General features: G+C 37.5%; 1 pseudogene; it reads left to right on the top strand.

Moving 5' to 3' along the window:
* The first annotated feature begins 30 nt into the window (after positions 1-30).
* On the top strand, positions 31-26,600 carry LOC140533008 (GTPase IMAP family member 8-like; annotated as a pseudogene).
* The last annotated feature ends 1,397 nt before the right edge of the window (positions 26,601-27,997 follow it).

The raw sequence follows: 27,997 nt of genomic DNA, 5'->3' as shown, positions 1-27,997 counted from the left end.
GAAAAGGGAAGCGTAAAAGGGACAATGTTCCAGGCCCTCTTGATAAGCACCTTATAAACAGCATTTCATTTGATCCTCATGACTACCCTGTGAGGTTCATAGGTGCTGGTATTATCATCCTCATTTTACAGTTGAGAAAACTGAGGTTAAATGACTTGAATTTATATTTGAATTCAAGCTTTCCTGACTGTAGATGTGAAGTGAACCTCAGAATTATTTGAGTTTGCATTTCTCTCGTTATTAGTGAATGTAAAACTTTTTTTCATAAAGCTATGAATAGCTTAGATTTCTTCTAAAGCATTTGCAAATATAAAATAATTATTACTGCAGTCTCTGCCAGAAGTCCTACCCTGATACTTCATCAGAGTACAGAAGCAGCCCTAGGCTTCCAGACATTCTCCAAGTAACACAAAACCTCGAGCAGATTGCTGTGAGGCAGGGATGAAATCCTCTCATGTAACTCACGACTTCTCATTTTCAGCCTTTCTTATAGTATAATAGCATTTCATTATATTGTACATAGGTTACAATTTGTTCACTCATTTCCTGGTAAACACACATCCATTTTGTTTCTAGCTTTTTACTACTACAACAAGACTGGCTATGAATATTTGGACAGATTAAGGACATTTCTTTGTGTCTTTGGCCTCCCGGGATCTATACCAATGGGTAGAGCTGCTGGATTAAGAGTATGAAATTAGTGACTTTCCTCCTATCATTCTAAATGAAGACTGCATTAACTCAAACAGACAAAAACAACATGCTGCCATTTCTGAAGGTGCTACTGTAAAATACTGTTCTAAATGTATTCTGTTTCAGGAACTGAAATTAGAATGGGCAGGGAGAAAATGGCATAGCTTGAGATAGGCCAGTGGTTCTTGCCTTTTCTTCCTCTGGCAGCCAGCCTTTTGTCCCTAGATTTACTTGTCAGGGCCCCACATCCAAGGATCAGAGGTTATTCTTTTTTTTATTATTATTATTCTCTTCCAGTTAAGCTCTTTAAGTTTATTCCTGACAACTCAGCACACACCAGGGTAGTTTTCACTTCCAGAGTTCACAAGTTCCTCTACAATGAGGCCCTTTGCACCAGGGGATTTTCAATATCTTTTCCTTGAGGGAGGAACAAGAACAGTGGGCAGAAAGCCAGTAGTCTTGTTTTCCTGCCTCTTCTGATCATCTAAGGACTTACTGGAAACTGCATTATTTAGAGGGAAGCCCAGGCAGCTGAAGGAAAAGAAGTTTGAGGCCAAGCTGAGAGTCCTGAGCCGAATAATAAGGACAGAGGTATTTTGCATGTGTCCCTGTGCGTATAGACGTGTGTGTGTGTGTGTGTGTGTGTGTGTGTGTGTGTGTGTGTGTTTGAAATGGAAACATTTTTGAAAGTTACAATTCACTCAGAGCCAGTTCCAGACTGGCATGGCAGCTCTGCCCAGATAGGGCACAGGGTCCCTTTCAGGGATAATTTCAGGGGCCCTGAGAGGGTTCACAAAAATCCCTCCTTTACCTGCTCACCTGGAATCTCTCCACTGAGAGAGAGCTTTTCATTCCACAAAGAAAATAGGCTCCTTAAAAATCCTGGCCCCTGAGAGAGGAGAACTAAGGATCTTCACACAGGCTGGGACGTAAATGACTGAGGCTGAGACTTTTCCAGCCTGCAGGCTCTTCATCTAAGGTCCATGGATCCCCAAGGGGTACATGAACTTGAATGGGAAAAAATTATATCTTTCTTTTCAATAACCTCTAACTGATATATAACATTTCCTTTGATTATAAATGTCAAGAAAAAATCATGATTCTGAGGAGTTCATAGACTTCACCAGACTGTTAAAAGATCCATGATAATAAAAAAGCTTTAAGAACCTCTGATCTAGAGGGAGTAGGGGGATGCTGGTCTTGGTAGGTCATGAGGAATGGGGCATTATGGGAGATAGTAAGGGGGAAGAAACGGCATATAAACAAAAATCTTTGATCTAATCATTTTGCTGTCAGTTTTCTCTTATTCGTCACTTTTTGATCAGCAGCTTGAGGGACAAATAGTGAAGGTTTGGCACTGAAACGTTAATTCTTTAAGAGGAGCTAATTCCCTGTTAGCTGCAACTAACAGGTTTCATTTTGTACTAAGTATGTAAATCACAGTCTGTGCACTGACCATTTACTGGGTAGCTCTTTCTTCACATGTAGATACTGGTGCTGCCCAGAAGTGAACTGTGGAGCTGCCTTAAAGTCTATGCAAAGTGTTAGGAACACAAAGTGAAGAGGTGGGAAAGGTTTTGTCTTCCCTTTGAATGGTAGGGGACTCTATGGTGCTCCCTGGCCATTGGGATGATCAGAGTTAAGGACTTCAAAGATGAAGCAATAGTGCCTTGCAATGACTGTTGGTTGTATTTGTCCTTCATTCTCTAAGAGGACCATGGCATCAGGGAGATGATGACATGACTTGCAGTTGATTTTGATTTGAGTGACGGAGGGCTGTGCCTCACTTTGTCCTCCAGAGTCTATGACTGATAAGAAGAGATAAGTGGCTGGAGTGAATGAATGGAACCCAGTGACCCCTTCCATCCATTTACTGGAGGGGTGAGTTTAATGACGCACTTTCCAGGCACTCTTCTAAGTAAGAGGGATACAAACACAAAAAGAATATGCATTCATGGAGTTTTCATCCAAAACAGGAAGGGGAAAGGATTTATTAAGGGCTGACTACATACCTGACACTATTATTAATACTTTGCATTTGATTTGTACAACAACATTGCAATATAGATGCTGTCATTATCCCTATTTTATAATTGTGGAAACTAAGACAAAGGTTAAGTTACTTTCCCAGGATCATACAGTGGGTGAGGCTGGATTTGAAATCATGTCTGCCTGATCCCAACCCCTGTACTCTATTTATTGTGCCATCTACCTACTGAATGCCACCTTTCCCTACTAAAAAGGGAAAATAAAACATATAAGGGAATGGTGGTCAAGGAAAGAAGTTTTAGAGTTAATGTATAAAACACCAATAGGACACACACTTTCAAAAATCAATGATACTGTAGCAGCTAGGCACTCTAGTGGAAAGAGCACTGGGCCTAGATTCAAGAAGACTTGAGTTCAAAACTGGCCTCAGATACTTACTAGCTGTGTGACCCACAGGCCCCTAACTCACTTTCCCTCAGTTTACTTATCTGTAAAATGAGCTGGAGAAAAAAAAAGACAAACCATTCCAGTACCATTGCCAAGAATATCCCAAATGGAGCCATGAAAAGTTGGACATGACTGAAAAAGGACTGATCTATAACAATTGCATGGATGGGAAGATTAAAGTTAAAATCCTCCTAATCCTTCAAAAGTTGCAAGGTCTTTTTCCAGCCAAAAAGGAAAGGAAATCTAGGTGGAAAGGAAATCTAGGCTGACCATTCTCCTCTCCCACAAACAATTACTTCTCAGGGAGAGTTTCCTTTCCTTTCAGTGATTTCAAATAGCTTGATGGTCTTATACAGGGTCCAGAGAGCATCACCATGTCCCTCAGGCAATCTGAACACCTCAAGAATGTTCCTACCTCATGAACAATTTAGATTCATTCTTATACAAAAAATATATCAGGGCTAAGCAAAGAGGCGATCATTTAGACCTCTCTGTTAAATATGAAATACAGCCATGCTGAGGATGGGATGTAGGAAGACAGAAAATTTATGGGGAATTGTAATCAAAACATTAATTTTAGAGCAACTAGGTAGAGAAATGGTTAGAGTGCTGGATGTGGAGTCAGAAAACCCTAAGCTGATATTCAGCTGACAGGCTAGCTGTGTGAGTTTGGACATCATTTAAACACTGTCTGCCTCAGTTTCCTCATCTTTAAAAGTGAATATAGTAATAGCACCAATCTCCTAGATTGTTGTGAGAATCAAATGAGATAATATTGTAAAGCACTTCACAAACCTTGAAGCATGACATAACTGCTAGCTACTATATAATCATCATCATTATTAATTTTACATATCGTTTCATTTGAAATTATTTTGTGTATAAGATTGAACGAGCAGCCTAGAGGCCATAAAATCACATGGGTTTAGGACTTAAATGGGGATTCAAGGTTATCCAGGATATATATACATATATAATATATATATATATGTGTGTGTGTGTGTGTGTGTGTGTGTGTGTGTGTGCGCGCATGAGTGTGTGCACAATACATATATGTATTGTGCACACACACACACATGCACACCTTATGCTATGTACCAGTGAGGAAGATTGAAGCCTAGAGAGGTTGAAAACTGAATGTCAGAGACAAAATTCCAACACAAGTCCTATACCAGGCTGTCATGCAGCAACCCCCAAACTTTACACTTGAAGAAACTCAGGCCCAAGTAACAACCATGTTGTCACAGTGACTAGGGTAGTTCAGTCGCAAGGACTCTGAGTTCCCTAACATTCTGCCCTAAAATGCTAGAAAAGACCATTAAGATCCAGAAAGCTACACCTCAAAATTTTAGGGGAGCACAATCCCAGGTTGTATCAATGAGAAGAAGCAGGGGTATCTGAATGAGAAGATTTGGGGCTACTATCCTACCCAAAAGTTCACCAGAAGCCTTAATCTGGTCCTTGGCACTAAACTTCAAGTCAGAAACTAAAGCCAGAGAGATGATTTAAAAAAACACAACAAAACAGATCAGTATCAAAAATTATCGCAAATATATAGATTCCTGAGAAAAGGTAACAATTGCAGACAAAGATTCAAAGAGGAAAAGTAGATTTTTTCACTTATGATTTCTTCAAATACAGTATCCAAGCTTTTTTTTTAATATTGTTTTTCCAAGGAGTTCAATAGTCTTAAAATTATCTTTCCTTGATCTGTTTTCCAGGTCAATTGTTTTTGACATTAGAAATGTTGTATATCTTCTTTTTTTCAATCTTTGGATTTTATTCCAATATTTTTTACTCTCTCATAGAGTCATTAATTGTAGTTTGCTCCACTATAGTTTTCAGGGAGTGTCTAATTACCTATTCTGCTTCCAAAATGTTTTCCTCCAGAGCTTGATTTCATTTTTAATCTTCTGTTTCATATCTTTGAAGTATTCATGTATTTCTTGCTTTGTTTTGTCTTTGAGAAAGATGTGTTGTAAATTTTACAGCACCATGTAAATGTGATTTTATCATTAATAATAATAAAAATTGCATAATATTAACAAAACATAGAGTTTATAATCTTAAGGCATTTCTGAAAAAGATTGGTACTTCTCTACTAAAGAGGAGGAAAAGAATTGATAGCTATTACTGGAGAACATGAGAAACAGATCAAAATTTTCTGAAATATTTTTGAAATAAAGTTACCATTCCATCAAGCAATAATAATAGATGCTCCTAGATATTGGCTTTGAACTTATCAAAAGCTCTGCTTGGAGCCTAAGAAATGGGTAAGATCTAGAAGTAGAATTACACATCCTCTATGGATAAAGGTATGCATGAACATAGCCAACATCAAACAAATGGCTTAGCCAAGACAAACCATAGTCATAAGAAACTGCAGAAGGTCCTCATGGATGCTGCCCCCTCCTTTTCTCATTCTTTTCTTTTCTTCTTTTATGAGCATGTGGAGATATTTAATTCAATTCAAATAAAAAATGTTTATTAATCTCCTACTGTTTGTCTGGCTCTGTGGTCTGCAGAGACCATCAACAGCACTGCCACTATAATGAACAATAATAACAAAACAAACAAAAACCGTAACACAGTCCTGACTTTCAAAGAGTTTACATTCAACTTGGACAAAACAAAAAGAATACCTAGATCTGTAAAATGTGAAATATATATAAAAATACATTACAATGGTCATTTTAGGTGAAGAGGAAGACATTAATAACAGAGCATTAGGAAAGCCTTGCTGTGGGAACTGAGCCTTCAGGTGAGTTAAGACTCTAAGAGGCAGCATTGAAGATGGGGAGCAAAGGCATTCTATGGAGAAGTGGGAGAAGGAATGATGTGTACAAGGAACATGACTTGTGTCACTTTGACTGGAGAATAGAGTAAATGATGGGGAATCATGTGGAATGAACTTGGAATTGTGCTTAGACCAAGAATGCGAATGGTTTTAAATTCTAAAGAGAAGAGACTGTATTTTATCTTAATAATATAAAATACATACTATTATACATAATGTGTAATATTACTACAATTACATATTGGATAAATAATATGATATAATAATCATATCACATCATAAAATAATCTCAATTACCTTAATGATAATAACTGATATTGATATATACCTTTAAGGTTTGCCAAGGTCTTTACAAATTTCTCATTTTATCTTTCCAGCAGGTCTGTGAGGTAGATGTTAGTATAATCCCCATTTTACATTTGAGGAAACTAAAACAAACTGAGGTCAAGTGACTTGCCCAAGGTCACAGAGCTATTATGTATCTGAGTTAGGATTTGAATTCAGGTCTTCCTGACTCCATGTCCAGCAATCTAGTTACTTTGGCATCTACCTGCCTTGGGACATTTAGGCAAGGATTGAAAAGATTTATTGAACAGAAGAGTGACGTTGGAAGGGAATTCCTCCTAATGTTTCATCTGTGCCATCTCTTGTTACATATTGGTCCTGAAGATTTGGAATAGATCCATCACCTTTCTACTGTGGAGATAGCAGAGTGGCTAAGCACAGGCACCAGAGTCAGAAGGCATAATTTCTGATATGATTTCAGACACTTATTAGTTATGTGACATTGGGCCTTAACTTAACCCTCTGTCAACATTACATAGAGATAATAGTGGCACAGAATTGTCGTGAGGGTCAAATCAGATAACAGATAATAAAGTAAGCAAACCTTAAAATCCCTAACAAATGTCTTGTATTATTGTCCTTGGCCTTGATTTTCTTTTTGTAAAATTAATTTTATTTATTTTCAGTGTTCCACAATCACTACCATACAATTTAGATTATTATTTTTACCTCCCTCCCTCTCCCTCCCCTTTCCCTCCCTGAGACAGCATACAATTTTATATAGGATCTACACATACATTCCTATTAAATACGTTTTCACTAGAGTCATGCTGTGTAGAAGAAATAAAATGAATGGGAGAAATCATATAACAAACCAAAATGCAATACACGCAAAAAAAAAAAAATGATCTGCTACTACATTCTGCTATGGAATTCCATAGATCTTCCTCTGGATGTGGAAGGCATTTTGCCTTAGAAGACCACTGGGAATTTTTTTACAAGTCCTTGCATTGCTATGAAGTTCCAAGCCCTCCAGAAAAAACTCTCACACACTGTGGTTGTTGTTGTGCACAAAGTTCTCCTGCTTCTGTATTTTTCACTCAGCATCAGATCATTTAAGTCTTTCCAGGCCTCTCTGAAGCCTTCCTGTTCATCATTTCTTATAGCGCAATAGTATTCCATTACATTCATAGACCATAATTTATTCAGCCATTCCCCAGTTGATGGGTATCCCCTTGATTTCCAGTTTTTGACCACTACAAAGAGTGCTGGTATAAGTATTTTTGTACATGTGGGACCCTTTCCCATTTTTATGATCTCTTGGGGATACAGTCCTAGAAGTGATATTGCTGGGCAAAGGGTATGCATATTTTTGTAGCCCTTTGGACATAGTTCCAAATTGCTCTCCAAAATGCTTGGATCAGCTCACAACTCCACCAACAATGTATTAATATTGCAACTCTCCCACATTCTCTCCAATATTTGTCATCTTCCCGTTCTGTCATGTTTGCTAATCTGATAGGTGTGATGTGGTACCTCAGAGTTGTTTTAATTTGCATCTCTCTAATCAAAAGGGATTTTGAGCATTTTTTCATATGACTATATATATATATATAATATATATATGTGTATGTATAATTTCTTCCTCTGAAAATTGCCTGTTGATATCCTTTGACCATTTATCAATTGGGGATTGACTTGTATTTTTGCACATTTGACTCAGTTCTGTATATATTCTAGAAATGTGGCCTTTATCACCAATCTTACATGTAAAAATTCTTTCCCAGTTTTCTACATCCCTCCAAATTTTGGTTGTATTGGGTTTGGTTGTGCAAAAACTTTCCACTTTAATGTAGTCAAAATTATCCATCTTGCACTTCATAATACTTTCTTTCTCTTCTTTAGTCAAAAATTTTCCCTTCTCCATAAATCTGATAAATGCATTATTTATTGCTCCACAAATTTGTCCATAGTATCAATTTTTATGCCTAGATCATGTACCCATTTTGATTTTATTCTTGTATACAAGGTCAGGCCTTGGTTTATGCCTACTTTCTGCTTCACTTTTATTGTTTTCCCAGCAATTTTTGTCCAACAGTGAGTTCTTATCCCAGAAGCTGGGGTCCTTGGGTTTCTGAAACAGAAGATGGCTATATTCATTGACTACTGTGTCTTGAGTACCTAACCTATTCCACTCATCTATCCCTCTGTTTCTTAGCCAGTACCAAGTAGTCTTCATAATTGCTACTTTATAATACAATTTGAGATCTGGCAGCGCTAGGTGACATTCCCCAGCATTTCTTTTCATCAGTCCCCTTGCTATTCTGGATCTTTTGTTCTTCAAGATGAATTTTGATACTATTTTTCCAGCTCTAGAAAATAATTATCTGATAGTTTAATTGGTATGGCACTAAATAAGTAAATTAATTTAGGTAGAATTGTCATTTTTATTATATTGGCTTGGCCTACCCACAAGCAACGTATGTTTTTACACTTACTTACATCTGAATTTATTTGTGTGAAAAATGCTTGCAGTTGTGTTCATATAGGCCCTGGATTTGTTTTGGCAGGTAAAATTTCAAATATTTTATAATGTATACTCTAGCTTTAAATGATATTTCTCTTTCTATCTCTTACTGTTGGGCTTTGCTATTAATATGCGGAAATGTAGAAGATTTGTGTAGGTTTATTTAGGAACCTGCAACTTTGCCAAAGTTGTTTATAATTTCAAGTAGTTTTTTACTTGAATCTCTGGGATTGTCTAAGTATATCATCATATCATCTCCAAAGAGTGATAACTTAGTTTCTTCCTTGCCTATTCTAATTCCTTCAATTTCTTTATCTTGTCTAATTGCTACAGCTAACATTTCTAGTACCATATTGAATAATAGTGGCGATAATGGACATCCTTGTTTCACCCCTGATCTTATTGGAAATGCATCTAGCTTATCTTCATTGCATGTAATGCTTGCTGAAGGGTTTAGGTAGATATTGCTTAATATTTTCTGGAAAGTTCCCTTTATTGCTATGCTTTCCAATATTCTTAATAGGAATGAGTGTTGTGTGTTGTGAAAAGCTTTTTCTGCATCTATTGAGAAAATCATGTGGTTTCTGTTAGTTTTGTTGTTGATATGATCAATAGTGCTAATAATTTTCCTAATATTGAACCAGTCCAGCATTCCTGGTATGAATCCTACCTGATCATAATGTATTATTCTTGTGATAAGTTGCTGTATTCTTTTGGCTCAAAATCTTATTTAAAATTTTTGCATCTATATTCATTAGAGAACTTGGTCTATAATTTTCTTTTTCTGTTTTCTCTCTTCCTGGTTTAGGTATGAAAACTATATTTCTATAATAGAAAATATTTGGAATTTCTCCTTCTTCCCCAATTTTCCCACATAGTCTATATAGTATTGGAATTAACTGTTCTTTAAATGTTAATTGAATGCACTTGTAAATCCATGTTTAAATCACATTTTTATCATTACATCATTTACTTTATACCCATTCCCTCTCTCTGTGGATATCCCTTTTATACTTCATGATAGATGTACAATTCTCAAGATTAACACATATCATCTTCCCTTATGGGGATGTAAACAGTTTGCCCAGATTGAGTAATAAGTTTTTCTTTTCCCTTGTTTACCTTTTTTTGTCTCTCTTGAGACCTGCTTTTGAAGATCAAATTTTCTACTGAGTTCTGACCTTTTTGTCAGGAAGGTCTGGAAATCCCTTATTTCTTTGAATGTCCATCTCCTTGCCTAAACTTTATGCTTATATAACTTATGAAAGTTATGCTGAACTGTATTCTTTGTTGTAGTCCCAGTTTCTTTGCCTTACAGAATATCAGATTCCAATTCCTTCAGTCTTTCAATGTAGAAGCTGCAAGGGCCTGTGTGATCCTGACTGTATCTCCTTGATATTGGAATGTCTTCTTTCTAGCTTTCTCCTTCACTTGATAGTTCTAGAAATTGGCAACAATATTTCTTGGTGTTTTTAGTTTGGGATCCCTTTCAGGAGGTGAACGATGGGTTCTTTTGAGGACCACTTTGCGCTCTGGATCTAGCACTTCTGGGCAGTTTTCCTTGATGATTTCTTGGAAGATATTGTCCAGACTCTTTCTTTTTCATCCTGGCTTTCTGGTAGGCCTATGATTCTTAAATTTTCTCTCCTGGGTCTATTTTCTAGGTCAGTTGTTTTTCCAATTAGATATTTTACATTTTCTTGTATCTTTTCATCCTTTAGATTTTGTTTGACTCATTCTTGATGTCTCATAAAGTCATTAGCTTCTACTTATCCATTTTTAATTTTCAACCAATTGTTTTCTTCAGTTAAATTTGCATCTCTTTCTCCATCTGTCCGATTATTCCTTATAAGGAATTATTTTCTCCAGTAAGTTTTTGTACTTTCTTTTCCATTTTCCAATTTTCCCAGTTAGGTTTTTTTGCTTCCTTTTCCATTTCTTCAATTTTCCTTTTTAAATAGGAGTTCTCTTCAGAGAATTCTTTTTGCATACTTTTAAAATCATTGGCCAGTTTTTTCCGCTATTTCCTTCTTCAGTTGTTTCAGGACACCTCTTTTTGCATGCAAGCAGTTCATAATCCCTTCTGAAGTTTCAGGTGGGAATATAGTCTTTTTGCCAATCATGTTTTGGTCCTTGTCCCCACAGAAAGATTCTGTGGTCTTTTCCCTCCTCCTTTGCTTCTTGCTCATGATGTCAAGACTTTGTGGGTTGTGGCCTCTGGTTCTTTCAGTCAGAAGCTGGAGAATCTGTAGTTGAGCTGCTGGTGTGGGAATCTAAAGGCAGGTGCCTTTGTTTTTCCTTTTGTTTTATGTTTCCTGGCTTAGCCCTAGGGCTAGCTTGTTAAGTGTGGGGGAGGCGTAGTTTGATCACAGGAAAACTCCTCAGCTGAGCTAGAGCAAAAGGAGGCTCAGCTCATGCCTGGATCCTAGTGCGAGTTTCCACCCCCTCTGGCCTCCTCTCCTTCTGATTAGCCTCCACCAGAGTAAAGAATCCTCCTTAGCTATTTTCCTAGCCTCAGATGCTATGAGACTGTTTGCCCCTTCAGTTGTTCCACTGATCCAGGATTTTTCTGGGGAAATATTTTATGGTTCTTTTGAGGTCAACATGGGGAGGGGGAGAGAGCATTTACCAATCACTCTGACCTTTTGGCTCCCAGAAGATCAAGTAGGTGACTTACAGACATTTAATCTGTGGGCTAAAAGTCTAAGGAGCTGCTACGGCTGATATCTGGGGATCAGCAGCTCTCATTCACTCAACTCCATTGGTCTCTTGCTGCAGGCTGCCTCCCTGCCTTTCCACCATGCTACTGCTGCGGGTGGCTGCCCAGGTATTTTCTCACTTGGCCACCCTGCTGTGGGAGGCACTGCGTTGTGTGCTGTGGGCTCACCCTGGAGGAAAAGATTCTTCCTGTCTGTCTTCCAGTCTGTCCTGGGCTGTGAATCTGCCACAGTCTATCTCCTATTGGATTCTGCACCTCCAAAATTTGGTCAGATTCTCTTTTTAGAGGTATCTGAAGGAGTTTGTCTAAGAGCTTAGGTGAGTAGTTGCTCCCACTCCGCCATCTTGGCTCTGGCCCCCTTCCATTATTTTCTTAACTCAATGATAGAGCTTCTGACTGAAACTGCTCTCTCCAAATATCACCTATGATCTCTTAATTGCCAACCTAATGATCTTTTCTCAATTTTTTTCTTTCTTGACATCACTGCAGCCTTTGATCTCCCCTCCTTGATATTCTCTTATCTCTAAATTCTTCTCTTACCTATCTGATTACTCCTCCTTAGTTTCTTTTGCTGGATATTTATCCAGGTCAAACATGCTAACAGTAAGTATCCCACAGGACTTTCTGTTGGACCCTTTTCTCCCTCTATGCTATTTTGCTTGGTGACCTCATCAGCTCCTTTAGATTCAATTACCATCTTTATGTTGATCGTTTTCAGATCAGCTTATCCATGTCTAATATCTCTTTTGACCTTCAGACTCACATCTCTAACTGCTTATTAGGCATCTCAGACTGGATGTCCCATAGACATCTTAAACTCAAAGTGTCCAAAGCTGATCTCATCATTCTCCCCAAGTTCCTTCTTCTTATAAACTTTCCCATAGCTAGGGAAAGCCTCACCATCATCCCAGTCACCCAAGCTCACAGTCGAGGCATTATCTTTGACTTCTCTATCTGTTGGATTCTGGGCATATCCATCTATTGTCAAATCTTGTTTCTGCCCTCATAAAATCTATTCAATAAACTCCAGGGACTTCCTTTCACTTCCAGGATCAAATATAAAACTTTCCACTTGGCTTTTGAAGCCTTCCACAATTTGCCATTTTCTGGCCTCTTTATAATCTTCTTTTACCTTACTCTCCAAGTATACTATGATTGGTGAAACTGTCTTCTTCACTTTTCCTTTCACAAAAATGCCATCTCCCCCATCTATGCATTTTTCCTGACTATTTTCCATACTTGTAATTCTCTTCCTTCTCATCTCTGCCTCCTGGATTCCCTGGATTCCTTCAGATACCTCTTTTCCAAAAAAGCTTTTGTTAAACCCCCTTACATCTTGTGCCTTCCTTCTATTGATTATCTTCATATTCTCCTACACATAGCTTGATCAGACATAGTTATTAGCATGTTGTCTCCTCCCTTAGACTGTGAGCTTCTTGAGAAAGGGAATTGCCTTTTGCTTTTCTTTGTTTCCTCAGAACTTGGCACATTGCCTGGCACACTGTAGGTGCTAAATAAAAGGGTATTGAGGAGACACTTGGCAATAGATTCTCTGTATCTCTCACTTAAGGGTAGCCTAACTAAGTTTAGAAAGGCTCATTAATAGAGGCAGCAGAGTGGTAGATTTTTCAGTCAAGGCAACACTTGAAGACCTTCTTCCATGAACTCATGGAAGGGTCATAAACTGCGTGGTGGTGGACATCTCCTCACAGATGATTAATGTACTGTGGAAGTAATGAAATAATCTATTTACAAGAGCTTATTGAATGCCTAGTAAGTATTTAGTATTAGAATAAATGTTACAAGTGATATTGAATATCTACAAAAGATGTTAGATATTACATGATAACAGAACTAGAAGAGATCTTCTTGATGAACTGAAGTAATGCTAAATCTTTAACAATGATATTCACCATATTCCACATTAATTTTAAAAGTTCTATGTTTTTTGATGAAAGCAGTCTTAGAAAATACAAAATGAGACCTTTGGTCAAAAAAGCTTGTAAATTGTGCCATCTGGTTTAACCTGCAACTTTCTAATACAATTTTGAATAATTGATTTCTCTCCTTTCCACCCCAACTTAGAAATTCCAACAAATTACAGACATGAATCATCCAGAAAGCCACCAGGACAGACAACAAGGTAAGCACAGGATGGGGAGGTCTTTTCACTTTGCTACAAATGATCTATATGATGGGGTTTTTGCAATTCTTAACCACCATGAAAAGAGTTACTATAATTTTTTCCACAGGTGTCATTTTTCTTTGCCTTTATCTCTTTGGAGTTCAGACAGAGTAGCAGTATTGCTGCGTCAAATTTTATGCATAGTTTTATCATCCTTTGGGTATAGTTCCAAATCGTTTTCCAGAATGTATGAACAATTTCCCATCTCTCCATCAACAGTGTGCCAGTGTTCCTGTTTTCCCACATCTTACCCAGCATTTGTCATTTTCCTTTTCTATCATCCAGTCTGAAGGGTCTACCTCAGTAATCTCTGGAGTTTTTTTTCAAGATTTCTGCCACAAGTAATTATTGTATATTGGGGCTTATAAATAAGTGTTTGTTATTTGACTTCATTGACAAAATGTTTCATTCACTGAGGCAGGACTCTCTTGCTACCTTTTTACGATAAATCATTAAAAATGTCTTCTATTAAAGTGCATTCTACTTTCTCTCTATTCACCACAGTGCATACTACAGATTTGACCATGCAATAGATTGCTTAATGAATGCCTTATAAGTAGAATTCAGTTGTAATGAAATAGAACATACTCTCTTGTTACTCTGATGACCTGGTGAAGGTCAGAAGGAATGACTACTAATGGGCAATTTTTGTGCCAACAGAGTCAGATGACAAGAGCCAGAAGCAGGGGAGAGAGTCAAAATTGGCCCCTGGATCCTCAGAACTGAGAATTCTCCTCGTGGGCAAACATGGTTCAGGGAAGAGTGCAACAGGAAACAGCATCCTGGGGAAGCAAGTATTTGAGTCCAAATTCAGTGACCTTCCAGTAACCAAAACTTGCAAGAAAGAAAGTGGAACTGTGGAGAAGAGGGAAGTTGTGATCATTGATACTCCTGGTGTTTTCTCTCTAAGTAACTCTCCTGAAGAGAGGGAACAAGAGATCAAGCACTGCAAAACCCTCTGTTCCCCGGGACCCCACATCCTACTGTTGGTGACCCCTGTTGGCCATCACACAGTGGAAGATGAAGAGATAGTGAAGGGCATTCATGATATCTTTGGAGATGAAGCCAGGAGGCATATGTTGCTTCTCTTCACGAGGAAAGAAGATCTGGAAAATCAGTCACTTCAAGATTATATTGAAAATACTGATAATGAGTTTCTCAAGGAGCTGGTTCAGAACTGTGAGGGTCGGTACTGTGCCATCAACAACAAAGCCGTTAGGGAAGAACAAGATATTCAGGTTCAGTGTCTCCTTAAAGAGATTGAACTGTTGATGAAGAAGAAAGGTGGCCAGTTATCAAACCTACCAGATATTCTAGAATGGAAGGTAAGAATCTGAACCTAAGCATTACATTGATCAGAATAACAATCTCTTACATTTTTATGATGCTTTTAATTCTAAGAAAGTATTTGTCATAGGATTTAGAAATCCAAAGGGACATTAAAGGTCATTTAGCGCAAGCCATTCATAACAGTTGTGGAATTGATCATTAAAGTTTAGTTGATTTGCCTTATGCACTAAAGGAGGTTTGACTCTGAACATCTGAAGTATCTTTGAACTTCTTGGTTTTGTCTTACATGTAGACCAAGGGAGTTTGGGCTCTGTTTGTTTTTATGAAGATCCACAGTTGAGAAGGATGTGCTCATAGACTGCTTTGATGCATTTCATTTTGTTCCTTTTCTTACTGGTATGATTCTAAAAAACCCATACATATGTGTGTATACAATTACATATATACAAACATATACATATATATGTATACATTGTGCATGCATGAGTGTAATACATATGTATATATATATATATATATATATATATATATATATGCATGCTTTTATACTACCTATATGATGAAATAAATCCAGGCACTAAGTTCTTATATTAATAAGAGTAGCATTGCCTCCACAATGGGGCCAGGGAAACACAGGAGAGACAGCCAGTTCTTTGAGAGTCATAGAGAGTTTGGTGTTAATCACAAGGGTCCTCTACCATTGGATGGAGCACATTACCAGTGAGGTGGAAAGAAAGTGGAATTCTGGGAAAGAGCTGCTCTCTCTCCTTACTACTGACTAGGATCAGACAATTGGCCAAGAATATCCTCTTTGTGGCGAAATATAAAATGAAGGTGTTAGATTGGATAATAACTTAGGCAACAGCACAATACTCCTATAGTAGTACAGTATAGTAGTATAGTGCAAAAGCTCTGGAGTATAGTGGTGAGAATAATAGTCATCACATGTGGGAGTTTTGTCATAACAAATCAAGGAAGGAATAGCTATAAGTAAATCCTCACAAGAGTGGCAATCTTTGAAATTCTCTCAGATAGGTCCTCTCCTTTCCCTAGCAGAGTCAGTAGTAAGAGCAGAAAATGAACCCATTGTCTTTCTGTGCAGACCTAGCTGATCTTGTGCTAGGTTAGAAGTCCTTAACCTGGAGTCTGCGAATCTTAAGAAATATTTCAATAACTATAGTTCAATACAATTGGTTTCCTTTGTAATCTTACATATTTTATTTTACGCATCTTACACACATTACTCAGAAAAGTGATCCATAAACTCCTCTAGATTGCCAAAGGTGTTTATGACACAAAAAGTTAAGAACTCTTCTTCTACTCTTAAACATTTGGGAGGAGAAGTACTATGGGTACCATTGATAACTTCTGGAATGATATTATGCTCTTCAGAAGCTTCAGATACTGATCTTGGAATAGTGTTTTTTATTTTTTCTTTCCATTCTTTGGAACAAGATAGATTTGGTGGTTCATGTGGGATGCTTCTCTCTTATTTTTTAGAGTTGCATGATGGGAGTCAAAACTCATCAAAAGGAACCCAGTCTACCTGGTAAGACTACATTTTGAGTCATGTTCTATTTTCAGAGTCCATATTAATGCATCTACTCAGGCAAAAGAAAGTGGAAAGGGAACCAATAGCCCAGATACTTTACACACCCAAATGTACCATAACAACAACAATAATTCATGTTTCTATAATAATAGCTAGACAGAACAATGAATAGGGGAGCAGGCCTGGAATCAGGAAAACCTGAGTGCAAATCTGGCTTGACACATACTAGTTGTGTGACCTTTGTTAACCTAAATCTTCAATTTCTGCACCAGAAAAATGGGAATAATAATAGCATCTACCTCTCTGGGTTGTTGTGAGGACCAAATGAGATATTTTTAGTAAAGAGATGAACACAGTGCCTGGCACACAGTAGACACTTCATAAATACTTATTTCCTTCTTTCCTTCCTATAATAACTGAAAAGGCAAAAATAAAGGGCTTACTTTTTCATAATCAGAAGTTAATTGAACTGAAAAAAGTAAAAACATTACAATAGCTGTTTAGGGAACTTCCATGTTTCTCTTTCAGCTAGAAAATTTTTAAAGAAAGATAAACAAAAATTAAACCATATCTAAAAACAATTTTGGAAACAGTATGTTCGCAATGCTTAGAATATCTTTTTTTTTAACACTTTTATTTAAAGTTTTGGGTTCCAAATTCTATCCCTTCCTCTGCTGCCCCTCAAATACAAGGAAAAAATGAAAGAAAAAAGAAAAATAACATGCTTCGATCTGTATTCAAACAATATCAGTTCTTTCTCTGTAGGCGAATAGTGTATTTCATCATTAGTCTTTTGGGATTGTTTTGGATCATTATATTTCTGAGAATGGCTAAGTTATTCATAGTTCTTCAATGAAGAATATTGCTGTTATTATGTACAATGTTCTCTTGGTTCTGTTCACTTCACTATGCATCAGTTCATGTAAGCCTTTCCAGGTTTTTCTGAACTTATTCTGCTTGTCATTTGTAATAGCATAATAATATTCCATTACAATCATATGCCACGGCTTGTTTAGCCACTCCTCAGTTGATGGGCATCCTTTTGAGTCCTGATTCTTAGCCACTATAAAAAGAGCTGGTTTAAATATTTTTGTACAAATAGGTTTTTTTTTCCCTTTTTAGGTTGTCTTTGTTGAATTGTTGAATTTTTTTTTTTTTTTTTGGTAATTTATTTGTTCTGTTTCTGGCTCGGCTTTTCTAGTTCTCTGTATCTCTATCTGTTTTGCTTACGAAATAAGACAACGTTTTATTCATTAAGTTAGAAAATGATTAACTAGATTAGTCTCGATCTAGCAGTAGTATTGCTGGATTAAAGGGTTTACACAGTTTTATAGCCCTTTGGGCATAGTTTTAAATTGCTCTCCAGAATGGTTGGATCAGTTCACATTAGGATATCTTTTCATTGGGAATATTCAATAATACATATTTTTCAGCAATGGGATGTCTTCACAAAAAACTTATGTAACAAGACACAAAATATAATAAATAAATCTACTCCTAAATCAATTGTTTTTTCCAGCTCCATGTAGTAATACTTTGGCAGCTTGACTGGTATTAGAGTGAACAAGGAACTAATTTGGTGTTGTTATTTCTGATGTACTGGTTTAAAATGCAGAAATGTCAAATATTAAACATATTCTTTATGCCCCATAATGTAATAATATAGTAATTCACACAGGAAACACACAACAAATAAGTTATCTAAATAGGGACTAAGTAAGGGCACGTTAAATAACGAAGGAACCAAAGTATATATCATAGAAACAATAAATAATTATGTCAGAAAGAATGACAAGAATCAGCCAGAATACCAGTATTGTTTCCATAAAGCAAAAGCAATCCTGGGAGGAAAAATGGTGACTTTGAAAACATATATTAACAAAGTGGAAAAATAAAGAAATAATCATTGAACTTACAAAGTAGAAAACATACAAAATAAGCTAATGCACACAAGAGAAATAGACTAGACAGATAAAAACTGAAAATGAAATATTATCAAATGGATAGAAAGAACCAACAGCTTGAAAGTACTAACTAGATGAATAAAGCATTGCTTATTTGGAAAGCAAGACAGAGAGAGACACAGAGAGACAGAGAGAGATAGAAAGGTGAAAATAGAGACAGATCAAATTAATTTACAAAAATAAAAATTAGCAAGTCAACAAACATTTATTAAGCCTTTACTAATGCTCAGGACTGGTAATACAAATGTAACTCAAAAGAAAGAGCATCCCTGCCCTCCAAGAGCTTACATTCTAATAGAGATAACACATAAAAGGAAGCTAAAAATGAATGGGAGTGGGTGGGGGAAAGTTCTTGTGTAAGGGCATAGTGGATAAAGAAGTCCAGAGAGTCACATGAAGAATTGTAAGAGGAGAAAAGGAATGAACACGGATAACCTGGGTTCTTTCTCAAAATGGATGTTCTGGGAGAAGCTCACTAATAGACAGAGGGACCATGGGGGAGGAGGTATCTTCCAGGATGAGAATGCTTCTGAGACACGGAGGAGTCCAGAAAGTTAGAAGAAGAGACAGGAGTGTAGTGAAGGAATCAGTGTGACTTTCTTACCATGGACCTTTCTTTAATATAATCAAAAATATCTGTCTTAAACAAGAGCTAACTTTATCTGTAATGGAAAAGCACTGAAGTTTTCCCAAGAAATATGGAACAAATTGGGATGGCCCCTCTTCTCATTTTAGAAATTCTTCAGATAGTAACAAAATTAAAGATAGACAGATGAGAAGAGACAAATTTTCCATTATTCCTGATGACATGATGGTTTTTCTAGAGGACTTCAGAAAATCAACCCAGAAACTAGTTAAGACTATTATTACACAAGAAATAAAAAAAGGAAACACACATTTATTAGGCATTTACTGCACAGCAGGCACTATACTAAGCACTAGGCGTAAAAATATAAGCAAAAAGATACTCTCTACTCTCCAGGAGCTTACTTTTTAATAGGGGAATGCAACACACCATAGAGAGTTAAAAATGAGGAGGGGAAGGATGGGGAAAGGAGAGGAAGTAGCAGGATACAAAATAAATGCACAAAAAATCTATAAGAATTTCTATATAATCCTAACAAAAACCAAGAAATCAGAGAAAAAACTCACTTAAATCAACTACAAAATTCATGAACTGTTTGGTATTAATCTACCAAGACATGCTCAGGACCTACACAAATATAACATTTGTCCTCACATGCCTATGGCCCAACCAGCTGGAATAGTCTTGCCTCAAGAGCCTTGGTCCCTTTCTTTGTATGAGTTTCCTCTGCCTATGCTTTCTGTCTCCAGGTCTACCTGGGTTTCTTAATACATTATATTTATTTACTTCATGCATCTTCAATTGATTCCATCTAGAGCTGGGTTACTCTCTGAGTCTCCATTTTGAACTCAGTAAATTTACTTTTAAAGGTCACCCTTAGGCAGAGTTGATCATTCTTTAGTGTTAAATTGTTTCCTGTTTGATTCATGTAAAGGAGTAGCAATTCTCACCTCTGAATGGGATAAATTGGTCAGTCAGGTCTTTTGTGGTAAAACACCTCAATGTAGGCCCCTTTTCTGTGATTAGCAACTGGGATGTCAAGGACATATCCTTTACAGTGGAGAAAATGGTTGTAGAAATAAGAAATACAGTGTAAGGGCTGGAGTGTTTTCTACACACAGGGTCATAACAAGACTTGTCCAAGGGACAACACTAGAGATTCACATTCGCAAAATTCTTCAGGAATGGCCATTAAAAATTCCTATCTCTGATGCGGAGGACTTTAAGAATAACCCAAATGATACAGCAGAGATCAAAAGAAAACTTACAAGGATGCAAAGAAAAGAAACTATAAACACAAGTAGTATTTATTACACAGACTTTCTTGAAATGGAAATTTATTGATATATATTTTGAATCCTCTCTTTAGGTTCTTCTGTGCACATGATGGTTTTTTCTTTTCTTCTTTAGTATTTAAGTTTTAATATTTAAATTCATAATAGGTTTCTTTTTCTTTTCTCATGGCGTATTTGTTTTAGAAAAGTAAAACAAGAAAAGAATAATCTAAATGAGAGTCCATGGGGTCATCACAGATTTCCATAGGCTATGTGGCTCACTCATGTTGGTTGTTTGGAAGACTAGAAAGATGAGCTTGTGTGTAGACTTAAATTAGAGAAGTAAGGTAGACCAGTAGTATATGGATTCAGTCATTGCCTATTTTAGACCTGCAGAGAATATATCACCACATCTGTATGGATAATGATAGACCAGTTTGAGTGGATGTCCCAAAGGAATTCTGGGTCACCTGCCACTTAACTTCTTAGAGCTCCAAGCAACTCTAAGTTGCAATGCAGGTGCTGAACTGCATTGGTAGTTGGAGTTTCTTCCTCGGGATTCCTTATACCAATGAAATCACAATTTTAGTTCCCCCCCAAGTTTTTTGTATCTATTACAGTTATTTATATTCCTGTCTTATGACACTACAGATGCCATGTGAATAGGTGTATTATTTTAGCTTAACTCTGTATCTTTCAAAACATATATCATATGTTTCTGCACCCTGGTGTTTAATAAGTGTTTGCTATTTGACTTGACTGATAATATGCTTCACTCACTGAGGCAGGGCTTTCTTACTCCCTTTTTTATGGTAAATAATTAAAAATACCTTTTATTAATGTGCATTCTACTCTTTCTCTATCTACCACAGTGCATACTACAGATTTGACTCTAACAGTATGCTTAATGAATGCCTTATGAGTAGAATGGAGTTGTAATGAAATAGCACATACTCTCTTGTTATACTGATGACCCAGTGGAGGTCAGAAGGAATGACTACTAATAGATGACTTTTGTGCCAACAGAGCCAGATGACAAGAGCCAAGAGAAGGGGAGAGAGTCAGAACTGGCCCCTGGATCCTCAGAACTGAGAATTCTCCTCTTGGGCAAACATGGTTCAGGGAAGAGTGAAACAGGAAACAGCATCCTGGGGAAGCAAGTGTTTGAGTCCAAATTCAGTGACCTTCCAGTGACCAAAACTTGCAAGAAAGAAAGTGGAACAGTGGGAAAGAGGAAATTTGTGGTCATTGATACCCCTGATCTTTTCTCTCTAAGGAGCTCTCCTGGAGAGAGGGAACAAGAGACCAGGCACTGCATCACCTTCTGTTCCCCTGGACCCCACATCCTACTGTTGGTGACCCCTGTTGGCCATCACACAGTGGAAGATGAAGAGATTGTGAAGGGCATTCAGGATACCTTTGGAGATGAAGCCAGGAGGCATATGTTACTTCTCTTCATGAGGAAAGAAGATCTGGGAGATCAGTCACTTCAAGATTATATTGAAAATACTGATAATGAGTCGCTCAAGGAGCTGGTTCAGAACTGTGAGGGTCGGTACTGTGCTATCAACAACAAAGCAGTTGGGGAAGAACAGGATATTCACGTTCAGTGTCTCCTTGAACAGACTGAGCTCTTGATGAAGGAGAAAAGTGGCCAGTGCTATGAAGAATTTAATGTGATTGGAGAAAAGCAAGACAATTCTATAGATTCTGAGGCAGATATTGTCAAATCTCCCAGATATCCTAGAAAGAAAGGCAAGAACCTGAACCTAATATTACATTGTTCCTAATAATCTCTCATGTTTTTAACTTCAAAAAAGAATTTACAGTGGGATTTAAATAAAGGATCCATTTTAGCCCTTCATTTTTACAGATGAACAACTGATCACTAGAGAGATTAGATGACTTGCTCAAAGTCACAGTCATAAGTAGCAGTGTCCTCTGACCTCTGTTCTGTGGTCTTTCCACTCTATGCTATTGCCTCTATTGAATATTTTATGTATATATATACATACATATATACATATATATGAATATATACATATATATTATATATGTACATATATATGTTACATATCCATGATTTGAGTTACCCTCCCAGGGATCACATGGAGACTGGAAGGTGACTATTACCTTTTTTTCTGTTATGTCAGATGAAGAAACTGAAGTAAACACATGTTAAAGGCTCCACTCAAAATCCCACAGGCAGTCAGTGGTAGAACAAGGATAAGCAGCCAGGTCTCTCAGCTTCATATTCACTGCTTTTTCCCCCATCTTGCTCTGCCTGATGAATACACTGACCTTTTAACTGTGACAGCATTCTTTCCAAGAAATGTGCCTTGGAGCTTCCATTGTACTTTTCTGGAATGCTACCTTTCTGAGGCTCTCATGTACTAATGTCGTTAAATAGACCTTAGACTAAATTGGAAGATGTAACAAGTGGCACATCTTGGCTCTCTCAGTGAAAGGAGATGAGAAATTGAACAAGTCACTTTTCATTTTGGGGCCTTAGTTTTCATATTTAAAAAACATTTGGACACCACCCTGAGGCATACTTAGGCTACAGAGCAACTGTGAAAAATCATGGTACTTGTAACTTTTTCTTTTAAATTCAACCCCACATAGTTGACCCTAATCCTGAAGCTCTGGAGGACAGTGGGGTTTAAAACCTCAATCATCCATTGTAGATGTCATTGGGAGCTCCTGCCACAGCTGAAATTCCCTCACAAAGAGTCAAATGAGAACATTCAAAGTAGAAGAAATTCCAGGAAGCACCTCAGATGGGAGGCAGATTGGGGGAGTCTGCATAGACCTCTGCATATATGATAAGGCAATGTGATATTGCAGAAAGAAATGTAGACATAACAAAGGACCAAAGATGAAACACAGCACCTACCTCTCACCACTCACATTCCCTTCACTGGTGGGGCCAGCAAGAACATTTTTAAAGGTCTAGTTGGGCTTTCCTTAGGATCTGAAGCTTTGCATGGATAGGTTCCATGAGTATGGGCTGTTACTGTCTATACCATCTGACATATCCTTGTGTACTTTGGGATGCTTATATACTGATCTTGGAAAAATCTTTTTATTTCCATTTTCATTCTTCAAAGGCAGACTAATTTGGTAATTCCTATGGGCTGTTTCATCCTCTTATTTTTCATAGATGTGTAAGTAGGAATGAAATTCATCAAAAGAAAACCAACTTACTTGGTAAGACCATCTCTAAATTTCTGGCTCTAATAGGTTGCATTTTTTAAAAGTTAATTTATTTTTATTTTACATTTATTATCTCTCCTTTTTGCTGCCCCTCCCAATTTGAAACAATTTGAATAATTAAAAAAACTTCATAACAAATATGTATATTTTGACAACATAAATCGTCACATTGCCCACATCCAACAATGTATATATCTCATTCTGCATTTTAAATTCATCTGGCAAGAGGTAGGTGCCATACTTCATCTTTGGTCTTTCAGCAAGTCCACATTTCTTTCTGCAAGATCACATTTCCTTACTACAGAGGCAGAGACCTACAGTTTCTCTATGAATCGGCAATGTAAAATAGTGTTTGCAAGTGTAATTCTCTACTGATATAAGAACTTCCAAAGAAAAAGAAAATAATACTCACCTGCTAAGCAAGACTGGAAGTGCTATGAGGATTGTAATGTAACAGTTTCCTACCAGGAGAAGAGAATGGGGAGAATTCTCTCTAATTGCTTTTGGGATAAATTAGAATGATTTCATGATGACTTCACAAAATTCATGAATCTTGAGGAAGAATTTAATAGATGAGAGAAACATGCTGCCTAGTAGCTAGGCATAAAGATAAACAAATGAACACAAATGTGAAAAGCTTTTTCTATCTGTAATTTCAACATCTAAAGAGTTCAAAGAATTTCATTTTTTCTTTGTCATCTATAGCACAAAATGATGGCTGATATTTTCTACTAATAAATGAATCATCAAATAATTTCAATTATTTTTAAGATGATTTTCATTGCAACATCTTGATGTATTCTAGTTTTATAAAAACTTCTGCTAATTAAACTAATTAAGCTACTTAAACAGTGTGGAGGAAGATATTTACAGATGGCATTTTATGATCAACTTCAGGTAACCAAGATATAGACACACCTATATCTTGTTATTTCAACAAAACATTTGGTAGTAACATAATTAATAGAGCATAACCAAATTCCACCATGAAGTCTTGGAAACCTAATGTAATGCTCCAGTGTGTCAGCTATTCCTCTGGAGCTCCCTTGTAATGCTGAATACATATATATATATATATATATATATATATATATATATATATATATATATATACATATATTCAAACACAAGCCTCACTTCTCCTCCAGAGCTATCTGTATCTAATGGCCAGATATTCATCAGGATAACTGAAGATGACTCACTATGAACTGGAATACACACAAACATATATACATATACATACACACATACACATGTACATATACACATATAAAATATATACACATATACATGCATACACACACATATGATCCCAAGAATGGACGCTCATCGGTGTTCCCATTATATTGAAAATATGAGAGTGTATCTTTAGCCAGAGAAGAAGGAGAAAGAGATGAGAGGAGACATGTAGACTGAAGCAGCAAAGTAGCACAGGAGAAATAGAGAACACATAGACAGCAGCATTTCCAATGAGGACATAGTTGTTAATGAGAAGGAATTTGTTATTGTTCATGTAAGATGGAACTGAACAATGAGGGTCCAGTCCCTAGACCATGCACATTTGGTAAGCCTGTTTCTAGAAGTGCATAACGTGGAATGAAGGGGTCCAGCTCTCCACTTAGGAGCATGTGCAGCAATATTCAGGGGCTCTTTCCTGTCTGCTGACTGCTTAGTGGGGGACAGAAAGGCCTTTTGGCTGGCTGCTGGGCCAGAAGTGAGAGTGCATGTTAAAGGTCCCAGTGGAGATATTCATTTGCATATGTGTGTAGTATACATATATATATGAAATGTACATATATACCTATACATAATGGACATATATACATAAATATGTTGTTGTTGTGTTCATCCTTCATTGCTGAAGAAGACCATACCATCAGAGAAATGATGACATGACTTGCACTTGGACTTTGTTTTGAGTGAGGGAAGGCTGTGGAGATCACCAGCCTCACTTCTCCTTCAGAGCTATCTGAATCTAGTGACCAGATATTCATTAGGATGACTGAAGATGAGTCAGTATGAACTAGAATACACAGAAACATATATACATATACATACACACATACACATGTACATATACACATATACAATATATACACATATACATGCATACACACACATATGATCCCAGGAATGGTCACTCATCAGTGTTCCCATTATATTGGAAATATGAGAGTGTGTCTTTAGCCAGAGAAGAAGGAGAAAGAGATGACAGGAGACGTAAACTGGAGCAGCAAAACAGCATAGAAGAAATAGAGAACACATAGACAGCAGCATTTCCAATGAGGACATAGTTGTTAATCTTTCCTATGTTTCTTCTCACAGATGTGCTGAGCCTCATCCTTGTAGGGAAAAGTGGGACTGGGAAGAGCTCAACTGGGAACACCATTATTGGGGAGCATAGTTTTGTAGCCAAACTTGTGGGAAAAACCGTCACTAAGACCTGACAGAACAAGGACAGAACCTGGAAAGGGAAGATTATTATAGTTGTCGATACTCCACCCTTTGACCTTACCCTGCCTAGTGAAAATTTTCCTGTACAAGGGGAAGAAGCCTTTCGTATCCTTTGCTTATCTCCAGGAGCCAAAGTTTTCCTTCTGGTGACTCAGCTGGGCAGGTTCACTCAAGAAGATGCGAAGAATGTTAGAGAACTAGAAGCCATATTTGGAAAAGAAGTATTTGAGTACATGATCGTACTCTTCACCAGGAAGGAAGATCTAGGTACTGGAATGCTGGAGGATTACATCAAAGCTTCACATAGTCGACCTCTTAAGAAGCTAATTAAACGCTGTGGAGGATGATTTTGTGCTTTTAACAACAAAGAAGGTGGTGTAGCCCAGGAAAAGCAGGTTAATAAGCTCTTGGAAATGGTGGATGAACTTGTCCAGAGTCATGGAGGCCAAGGCTATCGTGCCAGTGATAAACTTGAGGCTTATACCAGAAGGATTAAAGATTTCCAGGAGAAAAGTTTGCTCAGGACAGTAGAGAAATGGCTACACAAGAAAGATTTGTCATGATCCAGTTGGTTCTTGCTATGGCTGATGATCCATATAAAAGTAAAGAGTGCCTCAGAATATATGGTGAGGGTATTTTTGGCAACAGTCAGCTAGATACATGTATTGGTTAATTATATTGCTGGGATGTGACTAGTAACAGAATGTATATGGAGGGTGAAACATTTAAGCAAGTTTTGAGGAAGCAGGCTAAGGGTCAAAACAAGGCTGTGAGTGGCAATCAGGTAGGTAATTTGGAAAGTCTGGATATGCATGAAGCTACAAGTGGCAAGGCAGTAACCATCTGAAAACCATTTGACACTCAAGTATCAGAGGTTCTGTGGGGTGGGGGGGGGGGGGACACTCTTCCTATACTCCAAGAGAGGGAAAAAGTTGATTGAATTCAATATCACTCAGCCAAAAGTAATGGTTAGGGACCTTTTAATCAAAGGAGTAATTAATGGATCATAGCCACCTGAACAACATCACCTAGGAGATGATGCTAGGTAAAGTGAAGCCAAGCAAGCAGACAGAGATGAAATTGTATTAACCAACCTCATGGATTGTGGCCTGGGTGGTCTTACTCTGGAAGCAAGGATACTTTTCCAGAGCTAGATAGCAGCAGGAAAACCAAGAAGCTCTTAGAGTTTAGGTCTTATCTTAATCTTAATTCAGTGAAAGGTACTGAAGAAGCCAGAGAAAGGGCAGAATGGAGGGATGTGGTGGATGACAGTAGCGGTACAATGGAGAAGCACAAGAAGACTGCTGTGAAGGTAGAGGGTAAAAATAGGGTGCAGTTTCAGTGAATGACAGATGCAGATGGAGAGCTTCCACAGAGGACATCTGCAGGAGACAATGTTTCAGGAGATGATCATGGTAAAGGTGATGAGTAGTGGCTCAGGGTGGAGCTTCAGTCAACAACAAAGGCAGAGTTAAGAAGCAAGAGAAAGTTCTGGAACCACAGGAAGCAGCATCAGCCCCAGAAGGTAGGCATCTCCAAAAGCTGGGAATATCGAGTCATCTGAACTCAAGTGGTAGAGATTTTCTTCTGTGAAATAAGGTAGAGGTCACTGAGGCCCTAACTCCCCTCAGAGCATGAGTTTTCCTGAAGGTTTTTTCCCTTCTGCACACCAACATCCCTGTGGGTCTGTAGAATATCGAGCTCATGTATGTTTATGGAATCATACTCATTTGCATATGGAACCTGAACAAATCAATGCATGGTTTTTCCTGTTATTTCTTTTGTTCCCCTGAATAACATCTATGGGGGTTAGGTTGGAAGCAGAGTCTGGGGGACCAATGCTTGCTTGTAGGCTTTCCCTGAGAAGAAACCACACTATGAACCCCCAGCTTCCCACAGTCCAGAAGTGACTAAATGAAGCCTCACTAGAAACCAACCCAAGTGGGATGGAACTCTAATTATCTCTGTCCAAAGCCACTTCTCCTGATTGCCAGCATCCACCTCCCTTGCCTCTACCCT

Source organism: Notamacropus eugenii, chromosome 3 (assembly GCF_028372415.1).
Source record: "Notamacropus eugenii isolate mMacEug1 chromosome 3, mMacEug1.pri_v2, whole genome shotgun sequence".
Lineage (NCBI taxonomy): Eukaryota > Metazoa > Chordata > Mammalia > Diprotodontia > Macropodidae > Notamacropus > Notamacropus eugenii.
Note: the sequence above shows the minus strand (reverse complement) of the source record. Positions and strands in the feature narration are given on the sequence as shown.